This window comes from Anomaloglossus baeobatrachus, chromosome 1 (genome assembly GCF_048569485.1).
Source record: "Anomaloglossus baeobatrachus isolate aAnoBae1 chromosome 1, aAnoBae1.hap1, whole genome shotgun sequence".
Taxonomy (NCBI): Eukaryota; Metazoa; Chordata; class Amphibia; order Anura; family Aromobatidae; genus Anomaloglossus; species Anomaloglossus baeobatrachus.
The window spans coordinates 965507634-965525318 of record NC_134353.1 but is presented as its reverse complement, the minus strand read 5'-3'; positions in this window follow the sequence as shown (position 1 = coordinate 965525318).

The window sequence follows — 17685 nt, the reverse complement described above, 5'->3', positions numbered from 1 at the left end:
GCTGTGAGGAATTGGAACGTGTACAAGGGCCGGGATGTTGAGCCCAGTGTGAGAGTCTCCCTGGACTGGATGGAGGCAGACTGACAGCCTGCAAACCTACTGGCAGGTAACACCCCAGAAAGGGGACTATACTGGCTGATGCCAGAGAATGAACTGTATGAACAATCAGCAGTTTAAACAGACAGTGAGACATTGTCCTGCGGGAAAGTGGCTGTGGCCCATTACACTGCGTGGTTTATGAGGATGTGAATAAATCACCGAGATTCTTTAAGTGACAAAGTGCTTGTGTGTGTCTTGATCCCGCTGCCAGACGTGTGCCCCAAGACGTTCAGGGCCCAGGTCGTCACACTACTGAAACAATAATCGCCAAGGACATTAAAATGAATCCCAAAATCTTTTATAAATACATTAATGCTAAAAGGAAAACAAAGGATAGTATTGGCCCCTTAAAATATATTAACATGTTAGTTATAGAGGACAAACAAAAGACTGAGATATTAAATAGGCATCTCTCATCTGTGTTCACCAAGGAACTGATTGTACCAGGGATCATTCAACAAGTGAAAAATCAAAGTTCACCACCCGATATAATTAATTTAACACCAGAAGAAGTACGCCTACGTCTGAGTAAATTAAACATTGACAAATCCCCAGGGACAGATTACATTCATCCACGAATATTGAGGGAATTGAGCTCCGTAATCAACAGACCGCTGTATCTCATCTTTTTTGACTCGCTTGTAACAGGGTTGGTGCCTCAGGATCGGAGGATTGCTGATGTGCTACCAATTTTTAAGAAAGGTAAGAGGGTGGATCCAGGCAACTACCGTCCAGTAAGCCTGACATCAGTAGTATGCAAAGTTTTTGAGGGCATTTTAAGGGATGACATGCAAAAATATATTGCAGAAAATAATATAATAACTGACAGACAGCATGGATTCATGAAAGATAAGTCGTGTCTAACCAACCTGTTGGGGTTCTATGAGGGGGTAAGTGCAAACCTGAATATTGGTAATGCAGCTGATGTGATTTATTTGGACTTTGCAAAGGCATTTGATACTGTACCACATAATAGCCTTATACTAAAGCTCCAGAAGCAAGGACTAGGGGATACAATATACAACTGGGTAAGGAATTGGCTAAAAGATAGGAAACAAAGAGTAGTCATAAATGGTACATTCTCTAAATGGGCTATAGTCAGCAGTGGGGTGCCGCAGGGATCTGTGCTAGGCCCGTAATTTTTAATCTCTTTATTAATGACCTTGTGGATGGGATTGATAGTACAGTGACAGTCTTTGCCGATGACACCAAACTATGTAGGATATTAAAAACTGACCTGGATAGTACAATATTACAAAAAGATCTGGATAAGATGTCAGAATGGGCAGATACTTTGCAAATGAGATTTAATGTTGATAAATGTAAAGTAATGCACCTAGGACGGAGTAATCCTATAACTGCCTATACATTAAATGGAAGTAAACTCAGTACTACAGAACAGGAGAAGGACTTGGGTATTCTTATTACAAATAAGCTAAGCAGCAGCACTCAATGTCAGGCAGCAGCTGCTAAAGCAAACAAGATTTTAGGGTGTATATAAAGAGATATTAGATCCTGTGATCCAAACGTATTGTTACCCATCTATAAATCACTTGTAAAGCCACATCTAGAATATGGGATCCAGTTTTGGGCTCCACATTTTAAAAAAGACTTTCTGAAGTTAGAGTCAGTTCAAAGGTGGGCAACTAGACTACTACAAGGAATGGAGGCTGCCCATATGATGAGAGGTTGAAAAAGTTAGATATGTTTAGCTTAAAAAAAAGACGTCTCAGAGGAGATCTCATTTATATGTATAAATACATGTGTGGTCAATATAAAGGACTGGCTCATGACTTATTTCTTCCAAAGAAAATACTAAGGACCAGGGGGCACTCACTGCGAGTGGAAGAAAAGCGATTCCGACAGATAAATAGGAAAGGGTTCTTTACAGTTAGAGCAGTCAGACTGTGGAATGCGACCACAAGAGGTAGTAATGGCAGATACTATAACAGCTTTTAAAAAAGGGCCGGATGATTCCTCAGTACACAAAACATTGTTGGTTATAAATGACTTAGTGACTAAATGTAGAACTGGTGGAGGAAGGGTGAACTAGATGGACCTAGGTCTTTTTTCAACCTAAGTAACTATGTAACTATGTTTATTACACAAATAAGAAAACAACATAAAAAAAAACATTAAAAAAAAAAACAATATTACATATTATGCTGCCAACTCACAGCCCCCAGACCGTTAAAATAAGTACAATAGCGTTCACGATTACTCAACGCATCATGACGGCTACGGCCAGAGGGGGGGGGTTCAAGGAGGCAAGCTGGGGATCCTGATAACGCCAGGCACCTGGGACAACTTCTCCATTTCCACTCTCATCTGTGTCCACATAGCCAGGTGGCTTGTAGGCCTGTGTATCCCTTTTACGTAGAAAATTATGTAGAACACAACAGGCAAGCACAACACTGTCTATTGAAGCAAGTTTCAAATTGATTGGGGTGGAGAAAACTCTAACTCAGCTGGACATGATGCCACAGGTATTCTCAACCACCCGCCGTGCCCTGGACAGTCTATAGTTATAGATTCGCTGAGATGGAGTCAAAGACGTTTGGGGATAGGGTCTCAGGAAATGGGTTTGTAGGGGGAATGCTTCGTCGCTAACAAAAACAAAGTTCATGTTGCCACAATTGACAGTTTGGAGGCAAGGGCAACTCCTATCTTGCCAGCCGTTGGCCAAATAGGGTGTGTTCCAATACCCCCCATCAGAAACCCGGCCATTCATCCCCACATCAACAGTGATGAACTCATAATTTGAGTTACCAAGGGCCATGAGGATAATACTAAAATAACCCTTGTAGTTGTAGAAGTATGAGCCACTGTGGGGGGGCTGTGTGATCTGGATATGCTTGCCATCCAAGGCACCACCACAGTTGGGAAACTGCCAATGGCTGGCAAAATCACCAGCTATGTGTGACCATTCCACTGCCGATTTGGGAAATGGCTTAAAGTCCCGAAGGGAGTGAATAATGGCCTGACATGTCTCTGGGATCAACGAGCTCAGCAGGGCCCGGGACACAGCTGCTGAGTATTGTAAATCAGTTAGGGACCCTCCAGTGTCCAGGTACCGCAGGGTCACCCCCAAACGCTCTTCCACAGGGACGGCTGAACGCATGACAGTGTCCTTCCTCTGGATGTACGGACGCACACGGTTGATTAGGAATATGTGAAAGACGCCTCGGACATCCGAAGATAATTCCTAAAGTCCTGTGGATTCCTTTCTTGAAGATCCTGGACAAGCTTCATGTGTGTTAAATATGGCCGTCTCAACAGCCACTCACGGGACCACATACGCCGTCGTCATTGATTGTGAAGGACCTTGCATTTGCTCCTTCTCCTCCAACAAGGATGCTGTCATAATCAATCCAACAGACACAACGACTTGTTCCGCACTAGAAAGTATTCTGACCCTGCAATAGAAAAGACACGAATCAGAGGTGTTGCACAGACACATTAAAGTCATTGGTAAGAGTGGACATTTATAGTGATATTTTTAATAAAAAAAAAATGCGTCCAACATGTGCTTACAGATGTATGAACATGTGAACAATGCAGAATAGGGCTCAGTGTTTTTGAACTCTGGAAGTATGCACAAAAGTAAGGTCCAAAAATCATTTTTGAACAAATATGAACCTACCCAAAAGATGCAATCAACCAAGACAAAAGATAATAGCCGAAAATGAAATAACACACACGTCACAGCTGAGCTCGGTAATGAAACGCACACAGGACCGCGGGCAGTCACAAAGGACATCAATGAAACTTTGTGTCCGCCTTATCAACCATGCCTGCCAAATCAGAACGCAGTTGGGACCACCAATCAGAGCGGAGGAGGCGTGAAGCATTAGTTATAACGACACGCCCGCGTCGCTGATGATGGATGCACTAACGATGTTGTTCGTCGTTGGCAGGGTGTCAAATCTAGCGATATGTCTGCTGCGTTCGAAACGACAAACTATATTTTGAAACTGAACGACGTGTCAACGATCAACGATTTTCGCTATTTTTAAGATTGTTCGGAGTCGCTCGTAGGTGTCACACGCAACGACGTCGCTAACGAAGACGGAAGTGCGTCACGAAAACCGTGACAACGACGACATATCGGCAGATAAATCGTAGCGTGTAAAGCGGCCTTAACTGATTACAGATTCTCTCAGTATATTCTAAATACCTCTTTATTCATTGTTCATTTTGGCTTGATCTAATTAACACATTCCTGATCACACAGCTTAAAGTTATAATGGCGTCTATGCGAATTCATACAGACATACAGATAATTATAAAACGACATCTTTCTTCAGCGCTCTATTGGGAGACCCAGACGATTGGGGTATAGCTACTGCCCTCTGGAGGCCACACAAAGCACTACATCAAAAGTGCAAGGCCCCTCCCCCTCTGGCTATACCCCCCCGTGGTATCACGGGTTCTCCAGTTTTAGCTTTGTGTGCGAAGGAGGTCAGACATTCCATGCATAGCTCCACAGATTTTAGTCAGCAGTAGCTGCTGACTATTTCGGATGGAAGAAAAGAGGACACATATAGTGTCCCCAGCATGCTCCCTTCTCACCCCTGGATGGTGTTGTAAGGTTGAGGTACCTATTGCTGGTACAGGGCTGGAGCCTGACATGCTGTTTTCCTTCCACATCCCCTGGTAGGGCTCTGTGGAAGTGGGATCCTGCCGGCCTCTCAGCTCTGACGCCGGGCTCCATCCACAGACCCATTAGAACCTGATGGAGACGGAGCAGGAGTACGATCAGGGACAGGCCCTGCATCATACAGGTACTCTGTGTCCCCGGCAGGCACAGACACACTCCGGGCTGGCTGGGTGTTGTAGTGCGCCGGGGACCGCAACGTTGGAGTTAGTGTCCCTACAGATTACTGGGGGATTTTTTGTGTATGGGAACGCAGCGCCGACCCCCTCTGGACCGGGCGGCGCTGCTGTGACTTGTGGTGCGCCGGGGATCCGCCGTCCGCGCTTTTACGGCGGCGGCGGTTATAAATTGAGTCCCCGGCTTTTTGGGCCTAGGACGCCGGCAGCTCCGATTCGTTCCCGCCCCCACCCTGTCATTCAGGGTAGGGGAGAGACGCTGTTCGCTAGCAGCGACGAGGGCTGGAGCCTGATTTACATGCTCCAGCCCTCACACTAGGCACAGAGGGAAGCAGGCTTCCGGCTCTTAGCCAGGAACGCCCAGGGCCCGCCCCCCTTCTCTCTCAGACGCCGGCAGCCATTACATGCAGTCTGGCTGGAGGAAGGACGCAAGGCTCTGGGAGACCTGGACTAGGGGCTATCTGGCGACCACACACCCGCTTTTTAAGCGGGCGGTAAGCGATTTGTCTGTGCTGGTCCCTCTAGTGCCTCACGGTGTATCGGTGTACTGTACAGATATATAGATATTGTATTTCTTGCACTGTGAGGTCGCTTCTGGCTGCATCTCCCAGATCACTCTGTGGAAGCAGCAACATGCCATCCTCAAAACGCAAGGCTGCCAAGGCCAGGGCTGTGTGTGCTGCGTGTGCTGCATGTGGGGCTAATCTACCAGCAGGCTCCGATGACCCCCATTGTGTGCAATGCTCCGACCCGGTGCTGCTTCGCCAGCCGGAGTCAGGAGAGGTAGTGACCCAGGCTGAGACGCTTGTAAGTTCTGCCCCGGTGACAGGGACAGACTTTGCAGTTTTTGCGGATAATATGTCTGTGTCTATGGCAAAAATCCTTGAAACCTTGCAATCTATGCATGGGGCTCAGTCTTTGGGCACGGCGAGGCCTCTGTCCTCAGGTCGCCCTCACTTGGAATTAATCCAGCCCACAGGGGGGTCCCCGGCTTCACAGGCCGAGGATTATGACTCAGATGATAGCCCCAGCCACCCTAAGCGAGCTCGCTGGGAAAGACCCTCGACGTCATCACACTGCTCAGGGTCTCAGCGCAATCAGTCTCCCTGTGATGTGTCTGATGAGAGTGATCAGGAATCCATTCCTGGAACCCCTCTCAACCTGGATACCCCTGATGGGGATGCCATGGTAAACGACCTTATCTCAGCCATCAATAGGCTGTTGGATATTTCTCCCCCAGCCCCTTCAGCAGAAGAGGCGGCTGCGGAGCAGGAGAAGTTTCGTTTCCTTTATCCCAAGCGTAAATTGAGTGCTTTGTTGGATCACGCTGACTTCAGAGAATCAATCCAGAAGCACGACGCTCACCCAGAAAGGCGTTTCTCTAAACGATCTAAAGATACGCGTTTCCCTTTCCCCCCTGAGGTGGTCAAGCGCTGGACACAGTGTCCAAAGGTAGACCCCCCGATTTCCAAACTCGCAGCTAGGTCCATAGTTGCAGTGGAGGATGGCGCTTCACTTAAAGATGCCAATGACAGACAGATGGACCTTTGGTTAAAATCTGTCTATGAAGCTATCGGCGCGTCGTTTGCTCCGGCATTCGCAGCCGTATGGGCACTCCAGGCTATTTCAGCTGGCTTAGCAAAAGTGGATGCTATCATACATCCAGCAGTGCCGCAAGTGGCGCACCTTACCACGCAGATGTCGGCGTTTGCGTCTTACGCTATCAATGCGGTCCTAGAATCTACCAGTCGCACCTCAATGGCGTCCGCCAATTCGGTAGTTTTGCGCAGAGCCTTGTGGTTAAAGGACTGGAAAGCAGATGCTGGTTCCAAAAAATGTTTAACCAGTTTGCCTTTATCTAGAGATAGACTGTTTGGCGAGCCATTGGCTGATATCATTAAGCAGTCCAAGGGTAAAGACTCCTCTTTACCACAACCCAGAACAACCAAACCTCAGCAGAAAAAGTGGCAGCAGAGGTTTCAGTCCTTTCGAGGTTCGGGCAAGACACCATTTACCTCGTCCAAAGGGACTCAGAGGACGCAAAGAAACTCAGATTCGTGGCGGGCTCACACGCGCCCCAAGAAAGCAAATGGAGGTACCGCTTCCAAAGCGGCTACCTCATGACTTCCAGCCCCCTCCCTCCGCATCGCCGGTCGGGGGCAGGCTCTCCCGCTTTTCCGGCATTTGGATGTCACAGGTCAAAGACCGGTGGGTGACGGACATTTTGTCTCGCGGGTACAGAATCGAGTTCAATTCTCGTCCTCCAGCTCGGTTCTTCAGAACCTCCCCACATCCAGACCGAGCAGATGCTCTGCTGCAGGCGGTGGACTCCCTAAGAGCGGAAGGAGTGGTGATCCCAGTCCCTCCTCAGGAACAAGGGCAAGGGTTTTACTCCAATCTCTTTGTGGTTCCAAAAAAGGACGGCTCGTTCCGTCCTGTTCTGGACCTAAAACGGCTCAACAAACATGTGCACGCCAGGAAGTTCCGGATGGAAACCCTTCGTTCTGTCATTGCCTCAATGTCCAGAGGAGACTTCCTTGCCTCAATAGACATCAAAGATGCTTATCTCCACGTGCCAATTGCTACAGAACATCAACGTTTTCTACGTTTTGTGATAGGAGACGACCATTTTCAGTTCGTAGCTCTGCCATTTGGTCTGGCGACAGCCCCACGGGTCTTCACCAAGGTCATGGCGGCGGTGGTAGCAGTCTTGCACTCTCAGGGACACTCGGTGATCCCTTACCTAGACGATTTATTGGTCAAAGCTCCCTCTCAAGAGGCATGTCAGCACAGCCTGAATGCTACGCTGGAGACCCTACAGTCTTTCGGAGGGATCATCAACTTTCCAAAGTCGATCCTATCACCGACTCAATCACTAACGTATCTTGGCATGGAGTTTCATACTCTAGCAGCGATAGTGAAGCTTCCGCTGGACAAGCAGCGGTCACTACAGACAGGGGTGCAATCTCTTCTGCAGGGCCAGTTGCATCCCTTGCGGCGCCTCATGAATTTCCTAGGGAAGATGGTGGCAGCCATGGAAGCAGTTCCCTTTGCGCAGTTTCATCTGCGCCCACTTCAATGGGACATTCTCCGCCAATGGGACGGGAAGTCAACGTCCCTGGACAGGAAAGTCTCGCTTTCCCAGACGGCCAAGGACTCCCTACAATGGTGGCTCCTTCCCACCTCATTGTCTCAGGGAAGATCCTTCCTGCCCCCATCCTGGGCAGTAGTCACGACAGATGCGAGTCTGTCAGGGTGGGGAGCAGTATTTCTCCACCACAGGGCTCAGGGGACGTGGACTCCGCAGGAGTCCACCCTTCAGATCAATGTTCTGGAGATCAGAGCAGTGTATCTTGCTCTACTGGCCTTCCAACAGTGGCTGGAAGGAAAGCAGATCCGAATCCAATCGGACAACTCCACAGCGGTGGCATACATCAACCACCAAGGAGGGACGCGCAGTCGGCAAGCCTTCCAAGAAGTCCGGCGCATTCTAATGTGGGTGGAGGACAGAGCATCCACCATATCCGCGGTTCACATCCCAGGCGTAGAAAACTGGGAAGCAGACTTCCTCAGTCGCCAGGGCATGGACGCAGGGGAATGGTCCCTTCACCCGGACGTGTTTCAGGAAATCTGTCGCCGCTGGGGAGTGCCGGACGTCGACCTAATGGCATCCCGGCACAACAACAAGGTCCCGGCATTCATGGCGAGGTCGCGCGATCAAAGAGCTCTGGCGGCAGACGCCTTGGTTCAAGATTGGTCGCAGTTTCAGCTCCCATACGTGTTTCCGCCTCTGGCGCTCTTGCCCAGAGTGCTACGCAAGATCAGATCCGAGTGCAGCCGCATCATACTCGTCGCTCCAGACTGGCCGAGGAGGTCGTGGTATCCGGATCTGTGGCATCTCACGATCGGTCGACCGTGGTCACTGCCAGACCGACCAGACTTACTGTCCCAAGGGCCGTTTTTCCATCAGAATTCTGCGGCCCTGAACCTGACTGTGTGGCCATTGAGTCCTGGATCCTAGCATCTGCAGGATTATCTCAGGGAGTCGTTGCCACAATGAGACAAGCTAGAAAGTCGAATTCGGCTAAGATCTACCACAGAACGTGGAAGATTTTCTTGTCCTGGTGCTCTGCTCAGGGAGTGTCTCCCTGGCCATTTGCATTGCCCAAGTTTCTTTCCTTCCTGCAATCGGGGTTAGAAAAGGGCTTGTCGCTCAGCTCCCTTAAAGGGCAAGTTTCGGCACTATCCGTGTTTTTTCAGAAGCGTCTAGCACGTCTTTCTAAGGTGCGCACGTTCCTGCAGGGGGTCTGTCATATTGTACCCCCGTACAAGCGGCCGTTAGATCCATGGGATCTGAACAGGGTACTAGTTGCTCTCCAGAAGCCGCCCTTCGAGCCTCTGAAGGAAGTTTCCTTTTCTCGGCTGTCACAGAAAGTGGCGTTTCTTGTTGCGATCACATCGCTTCGGCGAGTGTCTGAGCTGGCAGCTCTGTCATCCAAGGCTCCCTTCCTGGTGTTCCACCAGGACAAGGTAGTGCTGCGCCCTATTCCGGAGTTTCTCCCTAAGGTCGTATCCTCTTTTCATCTTAATCAGGATATATCCTTGCCTTCTTTTTGTCCTCATCCGGTTCACCGGTATGAAAAGGACTTACGTTTGCTAGATCTGGTGAGAGCACTCAGAATCTACATTTCCCGAACGGCGCCCATGCGCCGTGCCGATGCACTTTTTGTCCTTGTCGCTGGTCCGCGCAAGGGGTTGCAGGCTTCTAAAGCCACCCTGGCTCGATGGATCAAAGAACCAATTCTAGAGGCCTACCGTTCTGCGGGGCTTCCGGTTCCTTCAGGGCTAAAAGCCCACTCAACCAGAGCCGTGGGTGCGTCCTGGGCATTTCGTCACCAGGCTTCGGCTCAACAGGTGTGCCAGGCAGCTACCTGGTCCAGTCTGCACACTTTCACCAAGCATTATCAGGTGCATACCTATGCTTCGGCGGATGCCAGCTTAGGTAGAAGAGTCCTGCAGGCGGCAGTGACACCCCCGTAGGGGAGGGCTGTTTTGCAGCTCTAACATGAGGTATTTCTTTACCCACCCAGGGGCAGCTTTTGGACGTCCCAATCGTCTGGGTCTCCCAATAGAGCGCTGAAGAAGAAGGGAATTTTGTTACTTACCGTAAATTCCTTTTCTTCTAGCTCTTATTGGGAGACCCAGCACCCGCCCTGTTGTCCTTCGGGATGTTTTTTTGTTGTTTGCGGGTACACATGTTGTTCATGTTGAACGGTTTTTCAGTTCTCCGATGTTATTCGGAGTTAATTTGTTTAAACCAGTTATTGGCTTCCTCCTTCTTGCTTTGGCACTAAAACTGGAGAACCCGTGATACCACGGGGGGGTATAGCCAGAGGGGGAGGGGCCTTGCACTTTTGATGTAGTGCTTTGTGTGGCCTCCAGAGGGCAGTAGCTATACCCCAATCGTCTGGGTCTCCCAATAAGAGCTAGAAGAAAAGGAATTTACGGTAAGTAACAAAATTCCCTTCATACTTTGATTATATACACACACACATAATCTTATTACATCTGGACAAATGGCCTATAGCCCAGGCTACCCTCACAACACAATCTGGTTTATAAAGAAACTGTGGATGAAGAAAGAAAAAGCAGGAAAGACCAGTGGACAAGCAGAGGTTTTGCTGGCAAAGCACAACCCCATGACAAGCGTTAGGATGAGGGGAGATTGTTCTTAAATATGACATCATTCCTTTCCAATTTAACCGGCCTTTTATCAAAATGCCATAAAAAAAATCAGCCGTCAAGAGGTTCCGCAGGGTCATCAGTTTCTGTTGCGTCTGTGAAGGATGGGAGCGTTGTTCGCTGTGATGCACAGGAGCACTATGGCATGGTAACTGGCATACAGATCATTGAGGGAACCATGAAGCCCGGCCTGTCCTGTGACATAGTGAAGCAGAGCAGGATCCCCTCCCTTCATATTCCAACATAACGACCCCAAACATCTCCAAGACTCCCACTGCCTCGCTATAGAAACTGAGGGTAAAGGTGCTGCACCGGCCGAGCATCTCCAGACCTGAACCCTATGGAGCATCTGTGGGGCCTCCTGAGACGGAAGGTGGAGGAGCGCGAAGACTGTAACATCCACCAGCTCTGGGATGTCATCATGGAGGATGAGGAGGATCCAGGGGCTCCTGTGAAGCTCTAGAGACCTCCAGCCCCAGAGAGGGAAGGCCGTGCTGGAAAATAATGGCGGACACACAAAATATTCACACCAAGAGCACAATGTGCCCATTGTCACTTAGGGGTGTACTCACTTTTGTGATATACTGTATATTGCTTGAGACATGTGAATGGGGCCTTAGTTTGTGTCTGACACCGTCAAATTCCCAGTTGTACTGAACTGTTAAATCTGTCACAGAGGGAAGATCTGCCTAATGTTAAAGTGGAGGAAGAAGTGAAGAGAGGAGATCAGCCGTGTATGAACGTCTTCAAGGAGGATATCACCACAGGTCCGTAATAACCAGATTATGTTTTCACTATTAGTAGTAATGTTATAATGAGGTCACATCTCCTAACACAAGATTGACCATAGGTGATGTCACAGCTCACCTTCTCCTCCTGTACAATCATTGATAACACCTCTATATACAGCATATAAGACAGGATCACCCATTTACAATACGTAATGTCACAGCTCACCTCCTCTGCCTGTACAATGACTGACAACACCTATTTGCAGGATCTTTTCGGAATAGGTGATGTCACAGCACACCTCCTGCTGTACAATGACTGATAACACCTCTACATATAGCTGATAACACATTAACCACCATTCACAATAGGTGATGTCACAGCTCACCTCCTCCTCCTGTAAAGTGACTGATAACACGTCTATCTACAGCAAACAACACAGGATCCATCATTCACAATAGGTGTTGTCACAGCTCACCTCCTCCTCCTGTATAATGACTGATAACACCTCTATAGACAGTAGCTAACACAAGATCCACCATAGACAATAGGTGGTCACAGCTCACCTCCTCCTGTACAATGAATGATAACATCTCTATATACAGTAGATAACACTGAATCCACCATTCACAATTAGTGATGTCACAGCTCCCCTCCTCCTCCTCCTGTACAATGCTTGATTAACACCTGTGTATATACAAATGCATCTCATTAAATTAGAATATCATCAAAAAGTTAATTCATTTCAGTAATTCAATACAAAAAGGGAAACATGTTATATAGAGTCATTACACACAGAGATCTATTTCACGTTTATTATATATTAAATAGTCATTACACACAGAGGGATCTATTTCTATATATTATATAGAGTCATTACACACAGAGGGATCTATTTCTATATATTATATAGAGTCATTACACACAGATCTATTTCACGTGCTTATTATATATTATAGGGTCATTACACACAGAGGGATCTATTTCACATGTTTATTAGGTATTATATAGAGTCATTACACACAGAGGGATCTATTTCACATGTTTATTATATACCAGCTGCAGTACCCGGGCTTTGCCCGGGATAGTAACTGTCTCTCTCCCAGGCTCTGTCTGTCTCTATCTTTCTCTGTCTGTCTCTGTATCAGTCTCTAAGTCTCTCTCTATCTCTGTGTCTCTCTCTATCTCTGTGTCTGTCTCTGTCCGTCTCTTTCCTCGTGTGTCTTTCTGTCTGTCTGGCTTTTTTTTCCTATCTGTCTCTGTCTGTCTCTGTCTGTTTCTGTCCGTCTCTCCACTGACATTTTATTACCTCACACATAAGCTTTACAGTTACTCTCCAAAATCCTGCCTCCATTAAACTGAATGGAGGTGGGAGCTACAGGCTATTAATAGCAACTGTCAGTGGTTGCTATAGGAACAAAATCAACTGTTAGTATAAGAAGCTTATGTGTGAGGTAATAAGATGTCAGTGAGGAGACGGAGAGAGAGAGACAGAAAGGGAGAGACGGACAGAGACAGACAGGGAAAGAGACAGAGAGATAGAGACAGCTGGGCAAAGAGACAGCCGGACAAAGAGACAGCCGGGCAAAGAGACAGCCGGGCAAAGAGACAACCGGGCAAGGAGACAGACCTGGAAATAGACAGACCTGGAAAGAGATAGATGGGCAAAGAAACAGACCTGGAAAGAGACAGACGGGGAAAGAGACAGCGCTGGAAAGAGACAGCCCTGGAAAGAGACAGCCGGGCAAAGAGACAGCCGGGAAAAGAGACAGACCTAGAAAGAGACAGCCGGGCAAAGAGACAGTCGGGCAAAGAGAGAGCCCTGGGAAGAGACAGACGGGCAAAGAGACAGCCCTGGAAAGAGACAGATGGGCAAAGAGACAGCCCTGGAAAGAGACAGACGGGCAAAGAGGCAGCCCTGGAAAGAGACAGCCCTGGAAAGAGACAGATGGGAAAAGAGACAGCCCTGGAAAGAGACAGATGGGCAAAGAGACAGACAAACACAGATGGGAAAGAGACAGATGGGGAAAGAGAGAGACAGACAGACACACATATATAGAGACAGACACAGAGATAGAGAGAGACAGACACAGAGATGGAGACAGATAGACTGATACAAATAAAGACGGAAAGATAGAAACAGACAGCCAGAGACATAGACACAGACAAGGAAAGAGATAGAGAGAGAGACAGACAGACAGACAGCGACACACAGACAGAGACTGGGAGAGAGACAGAGAGACAGTTACTATCCCTGGCAATGCCTGGGTACTACAGCTAGTATATTATATAGAGTCATTACACACAGAGGGATCTACTTCACGTGTTTATTATATATTATACTAGCTGTAGTACCTGCCGTTGCCCGGGATAGTAACTGTCACTGTCTCTCTCCCAGTCTCTGTCTGTCTGTCTCTCTGTTTGTCTCTTTCCTTGTCTGTCTGTGTCTGTCTCTGTCTGTCTGTTTCTATCTCTCCGTCACTTTCTGTATTAGCCTGTCTGTCTCTATCTCTCTATCTCTGTGTATGTCTGTCTGTCTTTCTCTTTCCCCGTCTGTCTGTTTCCCCATCTGTCTCTGTCTCTCTGTTTCTTTCCAGGTCTGTCTCTTTCCCAGGTATGTCTCTATCTCTGTTTCTATCCAGGTCTGTCTGTTCCCCAGGTCTGTCTCTTTCCCAGTCTGTCTCCCCATCTCTTTTCCTGTCTGTCTTTGTCCATCTCTTTGTGTCTTTCGCTGTCTGTCTCTTTTCCTGTAGTCCTGTCTCTATCTGTCTCTTTCCTTGTCTTTCTATCCAGTTCTTTCCCCATCTTTCTTTGTCTGTCCCTGTCTGCCTCTCTCTGTCTGCCTGTCTCTGTCCCTGTCTGCCTGTCTCTGTCTGTCTCTTTCCAGGTCAGTCTCTTGCCAGGTCAATCTCTTTCCCCGTCTGTCTCTGTCTGTCTCTTTCCCCATCTTTCTCTTTCCCTGTCTGTCTCTTTCCCCGTCTGTCTCTTTCCTCATCTGTCTCTTTCCCCGTCTGTCTCTTTCCCCGTCTGTCTCTTTCTCCGTCTGTCTGTCTGTCTGTCTCTATCCCTGTCTGTCTCTGTCTGTCTCTTTCCCCTTCTGTCTCTTTCCCCATCTGTGGTAAGAAGTAGAGGAAAGGATCCGGCACAAATACTCCTTATAGAAAAAACATCATGACCTTTATTTCAAACGTTAAAAAAAATTGTGAAGACCCAAAGGTGTATCAATAACGGGGAAACTTTACGCGTTTCGGACTTCGGTAAAAGCAATAGAGTCCTTAATCATAAGTACCCCGTCTGCAACACAAGACTACTAAAATAGACTGACCCATCAGTTGGACACAGGGGAGGGGCGGAAGCAACATAATTACATAGGGAAACAGGTGAGTATGAAGGTTCACATTAAATCAAGTCACATTACCACATGTATATAATTCATTATATCCAATACAATAAAAATATATATATATAATCATTCCATAAACCACTGGATATAAAGCATTCTATATGAATATAAATAACATCAAATATGAATCCAGACATCACTATGACAATAGCCCATGATAATACAGATAAATAGATCAATATAATTAGATAAATATCATAATAAATATAATATATAAAATATAGAAAATACATAATATATAAAATATTAACGAGGCTGCTCAGACGAGATGGAATAAAATATTCACCCCGCAAACAATCACAAAGGATTTAATTGAGTGATCGATAATAGATAAATATATATGTATATGTATTAGGGGCTATGCCTAACAAATGTACCGTAAGTCTGATCGGTAATTCAGGCCGTCGGGGTATCTGGAATTAAGTTTTAATATCCATTTTGCCTCTGCAAGGAGGAGAGCCTGAAACCAGTCCCCCCCCCGGGGGGGGGTCGGGGTAGATATTCAATACCGGTGACTACAAGTGCCGAAAAATCTGCTGAATGACTCTCAATAAAGTGTCTAGTCAAACCGGATAAGGAGCGTTTTTTAACTAGTGTGGCATAGTTCAACGAAGTAGGGTCAGATGCTGTTGGGGGTACACGGATGTGCTCCGAGATTCTGGTTCTGAGGGCTCTAGAGGTACAACCAACGTAATCCTTGTGGCATATCGTTCATGTGGCCACATAGATAATGTGTGTAGTGGCACAGTTGATGAATGAATTAATGGTGAAATTTTCATTTTGGTTTCTCCCAATGGACTTAGTACTGTGCATAAATTTGCAAAGACCACATTGGCTGGACCCGCACCTGTAAGAACCAGAAACACTGAGCCAAGTTTTTTTGCCCTTCTCAGAGGTATACATACTGGGTGCGACTAAGTTCCCTACCGTGCAAGCTTTCCTAGCAACTATATTCACCCCTGACTGAAGAATAGAGTCAAGTATGGTATCCTGCCTCAACAGAGGAATGAAACGTTGAATAGTTTGTTTTATCTTAAAGAAATCCGTACTGAATGGGGTGGAAAATGTGACCCGATTGGTGGAATCAAAAGATTTAGGATGGTCCTCCAATAAACTGCTCCGGCTTCTGTTCGCAGTGATGGAAGAAGCCCTATTCAATACTTGGTCTGAGTAACCCCTCTTTCTGAGTCTGCTTCTGATGGAATTAGCTTCTCTACGATATGAAATTTCAGACGAGCATAACCTCTTTGCCTGCAGAAATTCCCCCACCGGTAGGTTCTGTAAAGTGTGGGGCATATGGCAACTATCAGCATGAAGGGAAGTGTTTCCACTAATGGGTTTTCTATATAAGATGGAATTAATAGATCCAGTTAGGGGATCGCCAGATAAGCGGATGTCCAAAAAAGGTGCAGATTCCTCATGAAAATTTACTGTGAATCTTAAATTTAAGCTGTTGTTATTAAAATAAGTACTGATGGTTTTTACGGCTTCCTGGGGGAAGACAAAATCTCCCATCTTGCATATCAAAAGCTGGTCAACAATATATCTTGCATACCATATGATAGATTTCAAAAGAGGATTACCATCCTAGAATCCACTGTAGGAGGATCGAGTGGCTCATACTCGTTAATGTCAAAAGTGCCTTTTTACCATCAAATTTCTGATGAATTTATTGACGTCTTTGAGAGTCTGGAAGAGATTAGCCATATTGTTAGGGGCAAAATTCAACCCTCTCTGCATTAACGAGTATGAGCCACCCGATCCTCCTACAGTGGATTCTACCCAGGTCCCAATGTACTTGGGTTTGAGGGAACAGATTTCCATTTTACAATTACATGAACTAAGTAATACTGGCATGGATATATCTGAACCCTCCCCTTTTGTTACTAAGAATCCGGGTTTTTACCCGGTTGCTTCCAGGGCACCAGTTATGGATATGTTCCAAGACCTCATCGAAACTGAAATTAGAGAGGTCCTCTCGAGAAAATCCCAGACCCAGGACAATTTATCACCCTCGGAGAGGAATGCCCTGAAACTTTTGAAGGGTAATAACCGTATAGTCATCCAGGGGGCTGATCAAGGAGGTTCCGTGGTGGTGTTGGACAACTCGCTGTATGAGAGAGAGATTAATTCCATCTTAAGTGATACTTCCACCTATAGGTGGCTGTCCTGTGATCCGACATCAGACTTTTCTTTTACCCTGCAGGTTCTCTTGTCACATGGCTTTGAATGGGGGATCTTTAATAAAAAAAGTTCAGGAATATCTGCTTGTTGATACCCCTGTCTGTCCCATTTTTCAGGGCTTGCCCAAGATTCATAAGGGGGTTTTCCCTCCTCCATTAAGACCTATAGTTGCCAGCACGGGCTCCCTGACTAGCAACCTAAGTGACTGGTTGGACCACCATATCCAACCCCCCATGAAGCGTACTACCGGTCACATTAGGAACACAAAAAGCCTTTTACAGAACCTAGACAAAATGACTTGGACGGAAAACTCCTTTTGGGTGACGAGCGATGTGGTATCTTTATACCCCAGTATACCACATAAGGAAGCTCTACAAGCACTCAGTTACCATCTGGAAAGATATAGTTCATTCAGCGATGTGTTTAAGGAATTCATCCTTATGGCAACGGGCTTTCTCTCGACAATTTTTTCCAGTTCAGTGGGGCTTTCTATCTTCAGATCACCGGGTGTCCAATGGGCGCAAGTTTCTCATGTGCACTGGGCAATATTTATATGGCTTAATGGGAAGAGGGATATGTCTATGCTGATGGTAATCCTCTTTTGAAATCTATCATATGGTATGCAAGATATATTGATGACCAGCTTTTGATATGCAAGATGGGAGATTTTGTCTCCCCCCAGGAAGCCGTAAAAG